The sequence below is a fragment of the Lates calcarifer genome, linkage group LG21 (genome assembly GCF_001640805.2).
Source record: "Lates calcarifer isolate ASB-BC8 linkage group LG21, TLL_Latcal_v3, whole genome shotgun sequence".
NCBI classification, from domain to species: Eukaryota; Metazoa; Chordata; class Actinopteri; family Centropomidae; genus Lates; species Lates calcarifer.
Genome location: NC_066853.1, coordinates 20,251,138 through 20,263,385, shown reverse-complemented (window position 1 = coordinate 20,263,385; position 12,248 = coordinate 20,251,138). Strand labels below are relative to the sequence as shown.

The window sequence follows — 12,248 nt, the reverse complement described above, 5'->3', positions numbered from 1 at the left end:
AATTGTAGTTTAATTTTGTCAGCACTGTCTGTCAATTCCTGTTTTTGACATGCACCTACTGTGTCAAGTCTTTTCTGTGTTACTATTTCATATGTTAATAGATGTACTGCATTACATAAATTGGTGCATGAACCTGTCTGTAACTGCTAATATCATTAAATTATGGGTGAAATTTAGCATGAAAACATATTTTTTACAACAGTTTCAACATTTTAGCGTGGACAAACACACGTGCTGCACAAAGAAGAGTTTCACTTATGTGAATGTAATATGAGAAAACAACATGAGGATCACACACACACACACACACACACACACACACACACACAAAGAGAGAGAGAGATTAGAGGACATGCTATTGTCAGCTGAGCACACTGTGTACTCAGATGTACTCTGTCTCTACTCTGAAAGCGCTGGTAGAGATTGTAGGTGAGAGACTTGACCTCCTACATTGCTCCACACAATGACAGGGGTAGCGTTTGTCACCACGGAAACCATTAGTTTCTTGGCAACATTCATATCATCTCTAGCTGACTCTAAATTTGAATCTAATGACGAGATTCCAGCAGTCGACTTGAAAGAAGCATGCTAGCGAGAAAACTAATGACAAAGGCTTTGGAAGTGTGAAAAAGCACACAGGTGAGAGGAGGGAAATGAAGACACAGGGTACGCAAAACTTTTTTTTCCTCTTTCTTCAGTCCCCAGCTAATGGGTCTGCACGGACTTATCGCAGCCGCTGACAGGTGGCTTTGTTAAGACGAAATCCAGACATTTAGGCTTGAGTCCCAGCATCTGTAATATTCTTGAGTGATGAGCGTGAGAGGGCGACCATGCGTCTCCATCACTAAATGTCAACCTGTTAAAATAAAACAACATTCCTGGCACACAGCAGTAGCTGAGCCACTAGTTGTTTCTCCACATAAGTAATTCACCCACTCAGGCTGACCTCAGCGACTCTCAAACGGGTGCATTTTTTTAATTAAGTCATTTGTAAGTAACTGAAAAGAGATGAGGGGTGGTTACAAATATCTTTATCTAGTGGAAGCTGGCAGTCAATACATTAAGCCTCTATATTTAAATATATCTATATACTATATACTATAAATGTAGTTTTTTTTCAACTCTCTTTATTCCGATATGATATTATGGAAGGTCTTCCCTTAAATACATCTCCCTGCTTATTTCTTCCCTGTAGCGCCATCACATTCCCTAAGGGTAAACCAATTTACATTCTTGTTTTGCTCTTCAGATCCATGCCAGTTTCCATGACAACATAGTTTCACTTTCTCATCCTCTCTGTCTCACTCTCTCTATCTCCCTACTCTCTCTCTCTCCTGTTCTCTCATTTCCCACCGCTCCTTTCTTATGTTCTCTTGACCTTCCTCCAATGTTTCATTTTCTTTCTCTCCAAATACCAGGGTCCAAATTCCTCTTCTCTCTCTCTCTCATTTCCTCACCTAACTGAGCTCATTCCTCCGCTTGCCATATACCAGCAGAGAATAATGGACTCAGATAAAACATATCTCAGGGGGGTATGGCGAGAAAGAATTCACAGCATCTTTTTGCATTTTTATCATAATATACACATGCACCGTACTCTGTCTGTGGGCTATTTTATTCACTCTTAAATATCCCCAGGCCTGTCTGTTTGGCAGGAGTGATGCCCAGAGCCTAAAATTATTGAATCAAAACAATGTGCATCAGAGTATCCTTTCCTTTGATTAAACAAATACACTTGCTTGGCAATTAGTGTGCCTACGCAATAGCATAGAGGACTCAAAATGAAGAAAGAGCAATGAGAAAGACAAGATGTCTCTATGAAATGATCTTATGTGTTTGCTTATCTTTCAAGTTAGTTATTTAAATAAAAAAAATGATTTCATCCTTAATCCAGTCTGACCTTATTCCCCTTATGATTTGGCATATAATGACAGAATAATGTGCAGTGCACATGTATACCAAATGGCATAATTAAAATCTCAAGCTATTTCATTACTCAATAATTAAAAATGTCTGATGCCAACAGGTGTGATGGCGCTTCTTCGACTGATTAATGCCAGTCTTTTCTGCCTTGTCTGGAAGGAGAAGGTCACGCAGAAGGCGGTTGGGCTCCCGCACGACTTTGACCACATCTGTCAGCTCTCGCTCCACGTCTGCAGGTCAGAGAGTCGCAGCAGGTCACCTCTGCGGATTGTGATTATTTTCACTGCTCCATTCTGGCCCTTGTCCACTGCAGATTTATGTTTTATTCCTCTCCTCACTAGTGTAAATCACTGTTGTTCCCTCCTCAAGGATTTGCTACCAGTGCTGCAGTGTCTTCTTCCCTACCATTCAACTGGTTGTCTCATGAAAAAAAAGAGAGAGAGTGAAAAAAAAAGAGTAGAATTTCTTATTCATTCTTTCAGCACAAAAAAAATTTGTAGGTGGCCTAGAAACCTACATCCTAGGTTGAAGAAGCAACTGTCGCACTTTAAAATGCTTGCAGCAGTGGAAACATCTGGACAAGTTTATAAGATGTGCACTCCTCCTGAACAGCGTTCACTTGATTATGGAAATAACTTCAGTAGGGCTAAGCAGTAGCCTGCCCCAGAAAGGTATAGATGTCTTTAGCTGCTTCAAGGTATGGTCTACTGTAAGCATTAGTGACTGTATCAATGGAATTGCAGGACTAAAACACACATTGTTCTGTCAGCCTTTCCCAGATAAGATTGCATAAAACATCACTTAAAACTCTCATCTCTAGTTGCAAGAAATGGCTTTATCCCAAGTTCACTTGAGGGTATGTTTTCAAGCCTACTTCTGCTACCCATACCACCAGAGGGAGTATTCATCTGAAAAAACAGGACAGGTTTAACAGTGCAACAACTGTATGCTCACTCTGACTTAACTTCATAATGGTTCCCCCGAACATGAAGCGTGTGAGCTCAGTTTACATGTTTCTGATTTACTTCTGCTTTGAATTTGAAGTCACACCTACAGCCCTCCTCTGCAGGATGGTAGCCTATTCATCAGAAATGTGATCTGAGAGTCTGAGATGGAATGGGCTATTTGCTGGATCAGATAATCAGAATAAAATAAAATAAAATACGTACTATCTGCTATTTGATAATGTGATCGATTGATTCTCCTAAGTTTAGGGAAAGGCAGCTAAGGTGCGTTTTGAGCCTGCAAGACTAAATATCATTTCAGAGTGTTGACATCATCTGAAAATATTCTAAATATTTATATAAGAATTCTGAAGAGAGGGAAAAAATCCGACTCTCAGCCAGCACAGAAGTCCAGTATGACATATCAGTAGAGTGACATACGGATGCCCGTGTGGCCACACTAATTATTGTCAGCGGCTGGGAGTGATATGGACTCGCAGAGAAATGCAACGTCCTGCCCTTCTACATCTTGAATAGTGGGAGTCATGAACCGCTGCAAGGTGACACGTCCTCTGATTTCAACCGAAACTTCAACCTAGACACGCCGTGTTATTTATCACCATCTTCATCTCCGTCAAAACTGCACCAGCTCCTTTCTTATCAAACATCGGGATCGGGACCATCTTGCGCAGTGGTACGGCGAGCGGAGCAAGCGGTGGCGGCGGCCACTCCGGGGAATGTCGACTGGCCGTCAGTCCTGACATCGGCCTCTTCTGATCTCAGACACCAGCCAAATGGGGTAGAGTACACAGCATTTCAAAACATTGTCACTATCGAAGCATGCTAGCTGTTCACGTATTTCGGAGCTGTCTTCTTTATGTATGGACTCGGATAACTTTCTCTGCTTTTTTATGAAGTCTTCGGGTCGCTAGCAAGCCAATAACAAAGTTCAAATCCCGTTAGCTAGCATTGGTTCGCTTGCAGATGTGTGCTACGGCAGCGTCGCTTACAAGCGAGTAGCCTAGCGGAGACATGAATTAGCATGCTAAGTTAGCCCCTGGACCTGGCTGGCGCAGCAAGTCTCCACTCATGAGCGCTGGGGTTCACATCAGGGGCATGTGTCCTCAAATTCTCCTAACAACAATGCGGTGCTTGCTCAACTTCACGTTTTAACCTTCCCAGTTTGCCGATAAGAACATTTCAATCCAGATGTGCATATTACTAATATTAGCTTATCAGCTAGCTAATCTGACAGACTCAGCCAAAGCAGCATTTGAAAGGTTTTGAGCTAAACAGCTAAACCGTGTTCAGTAGGTGACAGGCTGCGTAACGATACCTGTCACTTCAACACAGACTCAGCGTGGGCATGTGGAGACCAACATGCTGTTAATACTGCCGCTGCTTAACACTGTCTGCCACAGTTACCATGGTCAGCGTTGCCTTAATGTAGATAAAAATTGTATCCATGTTACTTCAAAATATTTTAGTGGGCATTTCCTGTCCCGATGTGATTCAGTTACACAGACAAGCGGACCATGTAGATGGGCGTCAAAGCTACAACTAAAATGTTCATTCTCATTAAATATTTTAGTACCACTATTAGACTTAGTAGTTAATAATTTTATAGCCTAATGCTGTCATACAGCCTTTAAAAAGTGGTGTGGTTTGAATGTTTAAGGCAAAGTCCCCCCTACCCCCCTTTCTTTGTGTCTGTGATCTCTCTGTCAGTAAACTCAAGACAACCAATGACCCTGCTAGTTCAGCCTGTTGAATATGGTGTGATAATGCTGCACTTAAACCTGCTCACAGGAAGAGATACTACAGCTTTTCTCTTTTGGTACACTGCCTTTCCGTGTGTGTGCACAGGCGCTTCATGCTGTGTGTGTATCTACAATATCCTGGTGAGCTATATATAGCGCCTAACAGAGTTTGCAACTTGATCTGAATTGTCTTTCAGGGCTACAGTACACTGTGCGTTGCTTTCCACTGGAAGTGAAATATCCCCCTCATCTTTTAGTTAAGAGTATCTTTTTCTTATCTGCCTTTTTTTTAGGACAGTACACTGCCTACCCTGTAGGCCTTTGTGCAAGCATGTCTTATTTTGCGTCTTTGTTTTTGTGTGTATTTTGTCCTCATGGGCCCCTTTAAATGAGGTTGTAGTGGCTAATGATGGAAACTTTGTGTGAATCAATTAATCTAGTGTGTCAAGGCTTAATAGACCAAATATTATTTAGTTTTTAGTCCATCTAAGCATTTGACAAACTGGATATTTTAGTAAGTAATTGACCACACTTGTATATGCGTGGTTTGAATAAAATAAATGACAGAGTAGGTGATGATGAAGCAGCCCTATTGTAACAGTGAGATGGCTTATGTATCTAAAAGTCTATTTCTTGCCTCTCTTATTTTGTCTAGAGTGGATTTGAATGAATGAGCATGTGGCAGCCACTGCATGTCCACACAGACTGTGCAAGCAGAGACAGATTTGGTGAGCTGCTGACAAAGTGTTTCTTATCTGGTTAGGTGATCTGAGAACTTTGGGGTGAGTTACAGGGACGACTGCTAAGGTGCGCTATGAAAGAATAATGTGATATTGAGAACGTTTCCACAGGACAGAATACACTACGACACTTAGGTACTGGACAAGTGAAAAACACGAGGCCTCATTCTTATCCCTAAATAGAAGGAGTTTGAGCTAAGCATTTTGTATGACACTTGCACTCTGGTTCACACTAATGTCACAGTGTCTGTTGTGGTTCTGTGCCTTTCTATGTGCTTGTCTTTTGCATAGTTTTGCATAGAGTTTCTGTCGTCACTGATACTGGTCCTCAACCTTTTAAATTGCATTAATACATTTAGTCACACCAGGTATACTCAGAGCAGTGTATTCAGACTCTTTAACTTTAGTTTGTACAGTCAGGTGAGAACAATGCCATCTGAATCCCACTCAGACCTTGTGAACATGCAAGTCCTGGTCTTGGTCCAAACTGTGGTGCTGCTTGGTAGAAGCGAGGATGTAATCTGAGCTAGTAACAGGATTTAACCCTCAGATACTGTACACAGTTCCATGGGTGCAGATGTTCTCCTCTGTTTGTCAGTGCTTATGCTTGGAATGCCTCATGTAACAAATTAATTCTCAGTGAATTTTATTAGGATATTTCTTCATGTATTCCAAACTGATGTAAATACTCGAAAATGTCTGATTTAGTAAAGAATACAGTTAAGTGTATCACACATAATTACAGTTACAAGGAGAGGAGTCTTGCTATGTTTTGACTCCATCATCCTGCCTCCTGGGTCTGTGTGATATTCAGTTTACAGTGATATAAAAGAGAGAAAAGCACCAAATCTGCATAATCAAGAGCTGGACCTGATCATTAAAATAGTTTTAAAAATAATTTTCTGTCAAATGACCAACTGATAAATTGACATTTTTACTTTAACATCTCAATAATATTTGTTTCAAAATTCGAGTATTTGAAATGGCAAGATGTCAGCTGGATTATCACCACTTTATATTAAAAACAAAATTTTATGTATTTATTGCACATGCTCAAACTGATCAGACTGATAAGCTTAAAGCTGCTACAGATTTATCAAGCAGCATTTGATAATGGTACAGTATGTTGTCTTTGGCTAGTAGTATCATCAATTACGAAACTTCTTCAGATGCAGATATTTATATTTTACAAATAATGTTAAGGCCCCAGATTCAATGCTATTTCTTAGGGTTTTGAATTGAGCATCTCACAGTTCCATTCATATAACCCTTAGCAGGGCCAAAATGCTTTTAACGAAGAAACTGCCACATTCACTTTAGATGAAGGGGTGGGCTTTGTTCAGGTTTTGTAGAATTTGTGTTTGACACCAGTTTAATTTGAAATACTCTGCCTCTCATCACCAAAGCACTGTGGGAGTTGAGTGTTGTTGGAGAACCACTAAATAATATTTTTAATTTATGCATTGAGTGCGGAAAATTGCCAAGTGACTTGCTGGTATGTGGATGCAAAACTTGGTGGATGCTTGTTTGACTCCTGCTGCCTGCTATATGAATGCACAATAGTATTTTATTTTGTGAGGGTCTCATGGAGCTCAGCATGGCTGTAACAGTGTATACCATTGTTCCCTCTAAGCTGTGCATTGCAAATTGTATTACATATGAATGCACAAACAGGCTGTGGGATTCTTTTTCCAGATGCTGCATTTATCAGCACTTGTGTCCTCTTTGGCTTTCTTGTCCTATGCTTTTGTAATAATACTGTTATTTACAGTGGGTATGCATTATTGTACTATGTACTATTTTACGTAAGTAATGTGTTTTAAGAAAAGACATCACTTGCAGTTTAAGGGCAGTTACATTACAAAGGGTCTGCCAGAGTAGATGCTGTGAATTAGCCAGCACAGGCTAAACATGTGCAAACACTCTGATGATCTGGAGGTAATTTCCCCACCTTGTTTATATCCATCCCAGTAATTACCAGTTTGCCTGTAATCCAGGTGAATTTTCCTCTTGGCTTTCTTTCGTCTCTTTTTCATCACAGGTTTCTCTTGTGTTGCATCACTGACTCAGCCTACGACACTGACCTCTCTACTTCTACTATACCTTCACCACTTGTTATTTAGTTAAGATAAGCTAAAACTCATTGTGATGTCAGTTTTGACATTTCTCTCACTGTAGTTCCTCTGTTCCAAAAATGGCAAAAGTTATGTAAGTTAAGGTCAGATTATTTTTAGACCTACATTGTTGGCCACTGTTTATGGTTAGTTCAGTGTTGTTTTGGGAATAAGTTGCTGTGTACAACCCCTAATGCTATCCAGGGGAACAACAGTTACACTTTTAGTTCTGCTTTGTTAATTCACCTAATCTGAAAAAAACGGTCAGATGTAAAAATATGTTGTATGATAAACTATGCTTGGGTTCCATTCTTGCGATAATTTTTAATGACTATGATCTCTAACCTACAGCAAAAACTAAGACACTGTATCTGAATGGACAGACTGGTAATCCTCCCCTTAGCAGACTGGGAGGTGTGTATGAATAGCTTCTGTCCATCAGACTTTTTTTTTTCCTCCCAACATGCTTCAGTGCCGTAATGCCTGCCTTCTGCCTGTAATAAAGCTGCAGTTTGATCTTTTTCCTTGCTCTAGTTGGCTTTCATCCCAGAATGTGTTGGAGAGGATACAACCCTTGACCCTCTGTACAAAATGAGCCCAGTACTTCTCTGTCCCTGAGCTGAGGCAAAACCATGAACTAGGTGCCCACAGGCATCTCACCACTTAATTTCCAGCCTGTTGCAGAGGTCTTCATCTGTTCTTTGTCTGGAGTAGTCAACATATCCTGTGTAAATTACCCATATTTCCATGCCTTCAGCGAAATTCCTCCAGTCTGTCTTGTCCAGAACACATATGTCACAAATATGTGCAGAATCCATTTTAAAGCACATATAAATCACAATTGTTCATGGCTTCAGTGAATAACTTAATTTTTACCTGAAATATATTTTTCCCTCCTCTGCTTAACTCACTACTTTTTGTGTGGTTCATAATGTTTTCCCGTGGTGTAAAAAACTAAGGTGCATCTCAGGACATCTCTTTTGTTGCTACTGTTCAGAGAGGCCTGCTATATCAAAAGATGCTTTGAGATCCTCACAAATGTCTGAGTTTTCTTTTTTTTCCTCTCTCTGTGGCCTTTCCTCTGTTGCAGGCCCTTCTCTCTGCACATTGCTTACTGGTTAGCCTATATTTACTCAGCCCCGTGACATGTTTTGTTGCCACAGCAACCTGCCACAACCCCCCTAGTGTGCAGATTTCATTTTTTGGCTGTCACCTGTGTACTGTCCCACAATGCACTGCGGTTTACCCCCAACAAGTTCTATGAGCAGACTGAGAATTGTGAGTACAGAGAAGGCAGCTATGTAGATCACAGACTTGTAAACAGTGTCTGGATTAACTCCCAAAAGTAAAAATACTCCTTTTTTTTGTGGTCAAAGGTTAAACATGATAGATTTTTGGACTAACTCAAAACCCTCTCATTTTTAGATGTTTGTTCAAATGGATGGTGACCTGCAGTAACCTCTTGTTATGCTTGTAGACTAATACATTCCCACAACACCAGTGCTGCAGAAAAACAAACTGGATGTTGGGAGAGAAGAACAAGCAAATGATTGAAGGAAGGACAGAGGAAAAGTGTTATGGCAAGAACTATAAAGAGCAAGAAAAAGATACGGCTACAGGGATGAATGTGGTCAATAATCCATAAACAGGGTTTCCCTGCCTGTTATACTCTTAGTAGACCCACTGGAGTGCTCTGACCAAAAAATGCCAAACATGCAGTGCACTTTCTATTTTTTTCCTCCAGCAAGACTTTTGAACAAGTTCCAGTTATGTCCTTTCTTGCCTACAGCCTCTGACAGCTTACAAATATAGTCTTCTCCTACTTAAAAGTTATGAGTTTTGAATCCTTTGCCTCTGTGCAGAAAGCTTTCACACTGGCTGCATCAATATCAAACCATTTCTCCAAGATGGGTCATAGTTTCTGAGTTCCTAACCTGGAGTCGGTTGCTATATTATCAGACATGGATCGTTGGTGCTTTCCAATTAAGTGACCTTTCAGTGGTCACATTGTGAGAGACTCATGAGTGAAATATTCTTCCTTAACATTGGTTTTGATTCCAACAGAGGCATGAAAAATCAGAAACTTCATTCATCAAAGAGAGTTTAAAGGCTGTAATTTATTGGGTGCTGGCACCAATAATCACTCAGAATGTCCTGATGGTTGTCACTTGGAAGCAGTTTCACACTATTGGTCCCAGTTGGTTTTCCTTGAGTGAAAGTTGGCAGGGGCTTGATGGCTGATTCAACATCTTTAAACCTTGCAGTGCTCGCCTGTCATCATCCTTGTTGATTTTTCTAAAGTTGCATGGCTTGCAAATCAATTCCGTTCCAACAACAGAAGGGTAGCTGACAGAACCATTCTGTGTTTGCCTTAAATTTCAAACTTTGTGTTTTTTTTCCTCTCAGACATGTAGTGCAGTGATTTTAATTCAGTCAAGAGCAACTCTCTATAGATTTCAAATCAGAGTTTTATAGTTTTACGTCGCACTCGAGCGCACTTCTTAAATATGCTGCAGTGGAATTTGAACCACGTGAGACAGTAACAGTACTCTGCTGTATTTTCTGTCCACTGGATCTAATCTAAATTAAATTCCTTATACCAACAATTGACTAGTCTTAGCTTTGTTTTCTGTGTTGCTACCGAGAAACTGAGAATCCTTTCTTCAGTGTCAGTTGTGTCCTTAAGTTGCTAGTCCTCTGACATATTTGTTAGCTTTGTACGATGAAGGGTTGTAGGTTCAGCTGTTGGTATGTGTTCATCTGCACTGCTGCAAATAGTAGCTTTGGAAATTTCAAAAGTAAGATACCAAGCGGTCCAACCAGAGACTAAAAACACATTTTTATGTTAGCGAGGCCGAGACAATTTGGAGAAGGACCCAATGCGTAGCTTTTCCCTCCCCAATTTTATTCCACTTTATCCCACATTATCACAGTGCATCCCAATCGAACTGTTACCTAACAGCAGCTTCAGTGTGATCATGGGGTAGGAAGGTTATTTCTGTGTTCTACATAAAAGAGTTGAAAGCTGCTTGTGTCACATCACATTTCCTAAAATTTGCCACAGTCCACTTTAGAGTTGATTAATTTATTAAAGAAGGACCACAGGTGCAGTCACTAGCCAGAAACTCTGTGAAATATGCAGTTACTTCTAACTCAGTTGAAAGTGGTCAGTGGTGATAAGGGTGACAATTTTGGGCTTGTTTGAAACCTTTGTGTGTGGACATAAAGGGAGTCATTACACCAGCCACATAACCCACATTACAGAGTGTGACATAACAGCAGGCGAGCAAAAGCCCATCATAGGTGTTTTGTATTATTTGTTTTTAGCAGGTTGTGATATAGTAGAGCTGTATGTTGACTTTTTTTTAGGTAGTTCAAAGCACAAACAAAAATTCACAGTGAAAAACATGTTTACTGTAATGCTTGATATGTGTTACATTAATCTAATTGAATTTGTGGCAAGTGGAAAATTGTCAGCCACCTAAAGTCTTAAAATACAACATCGTTTCGACTGCAAAATTAGTTTTAGAGAAGTGTTTTTGCAGCTTATGATTGCTTTCTGTAAGCCCTGAGTGAGTTCTTCTTGAAAATGCAACACAGAACCAGGGACTTTGTCATCACTTTAAAAACCACTGGTTTCAACAGCATTTTTTTGCAGAGCATGCCCCATCACTGTTTTGTTTATTTATTTAGTTTTCTTGGAATTACAATGTATGTGCGCAGTCATTCAGGAGGATGTCGGTTAGACATTCAGATGAAGTGTGGAAATATTTTGAGCATATTGACGATGAGGTTGAGTGGAAACTATGCCTTAGGTAGTGAGAGCTCATTTGCAGTGAGGACAAAAGACATTTCAGGAAAACAGTGCCAGACATCAGAAAGGGCTTAAATGAGCAAATTTGCATCCTTACTCGGAAATATTTTGATTGGGTTGGACTAGACCTTTAAAAACATGTCTTATGGTGATGATTGTCTCTCATCAGTTATTTGTCCACTGCCTCTTTTGAGAAATCATTTAACATTCCTACAGTGCTCCCAGCAGTGTCAGACTTGAGACAAATCATTGCACAACCTGAACTCCCAAATAACAAATGTCCTTTGATAAACCCGACATGCATATTTGAAGTGGCTGTGCCATTAGATCTCCATTTTTCTAAATAAAAACTTGGACCCTTCAAGGACAAGTTTTAACTTCCATTAGTCCTTCACAGAGGATTTATTTTGTTAACAGTCATACATGTTGTGTTAGCAATGGCCTTGTCCTAAGTCAGAGCCCAGAGTGGCCAAGCACATTTAACTAATTTTCCTTCTCTGAGGTTGCTTTTCGACTGGCGCCATGTACAAATGTAGTTTGTTAACCAGCTAATGTCAAAAAAAAGTCTCAACTGTGCGTCTCTGTGTAACTGTGCGAACTCCTGCGTCATACACATTATTCATTCATCAGTACTGTTAAACACTTTGGCCTCAGTGTTTACTGGTGTTGATCCACAGAGCAGCACTGTGGCATCTGTGTTTTGGACTTGGCTTCGTATTTTGTTCTCACTGTTGGCCCTGACTTCTCAGGGCTCTCTGGGTCTATTAATACCAGCTCGCTCTAAAAATACAGAGTACTGTGTGACCCACTGGGACTAAATAGGAGCTCAACCTCTTACCGTAGGCAAACTGACACACACATGCATGTGCACACACACAGCAGTTATAAATTCTGACCTGTATTACAGTTGTTGTACTGCTATTGTTCCGAAATTTGGAAATCAAATCCCCCTT

General features: G+C 40.3%; 1 protein-coding gene across 1 annotated transcript in view; it reads left to right on the top strand.

Annotated features, from left to right (window-relative positions):
- Nucleotides 1-973: 973 nt before the first annotated feature.
- Nucleotides 974-12,248, top strand: part of bcl9l (bcl9 like) — a 26,599-nt gene continuing 15,324 nt past the window's right edge. The window contains 1 exon segment of the mRNA XM_051065502.1: nt 974-3,666. The gene's annotated coding sequence lies outside the window, so the exon portion shown is untranslated.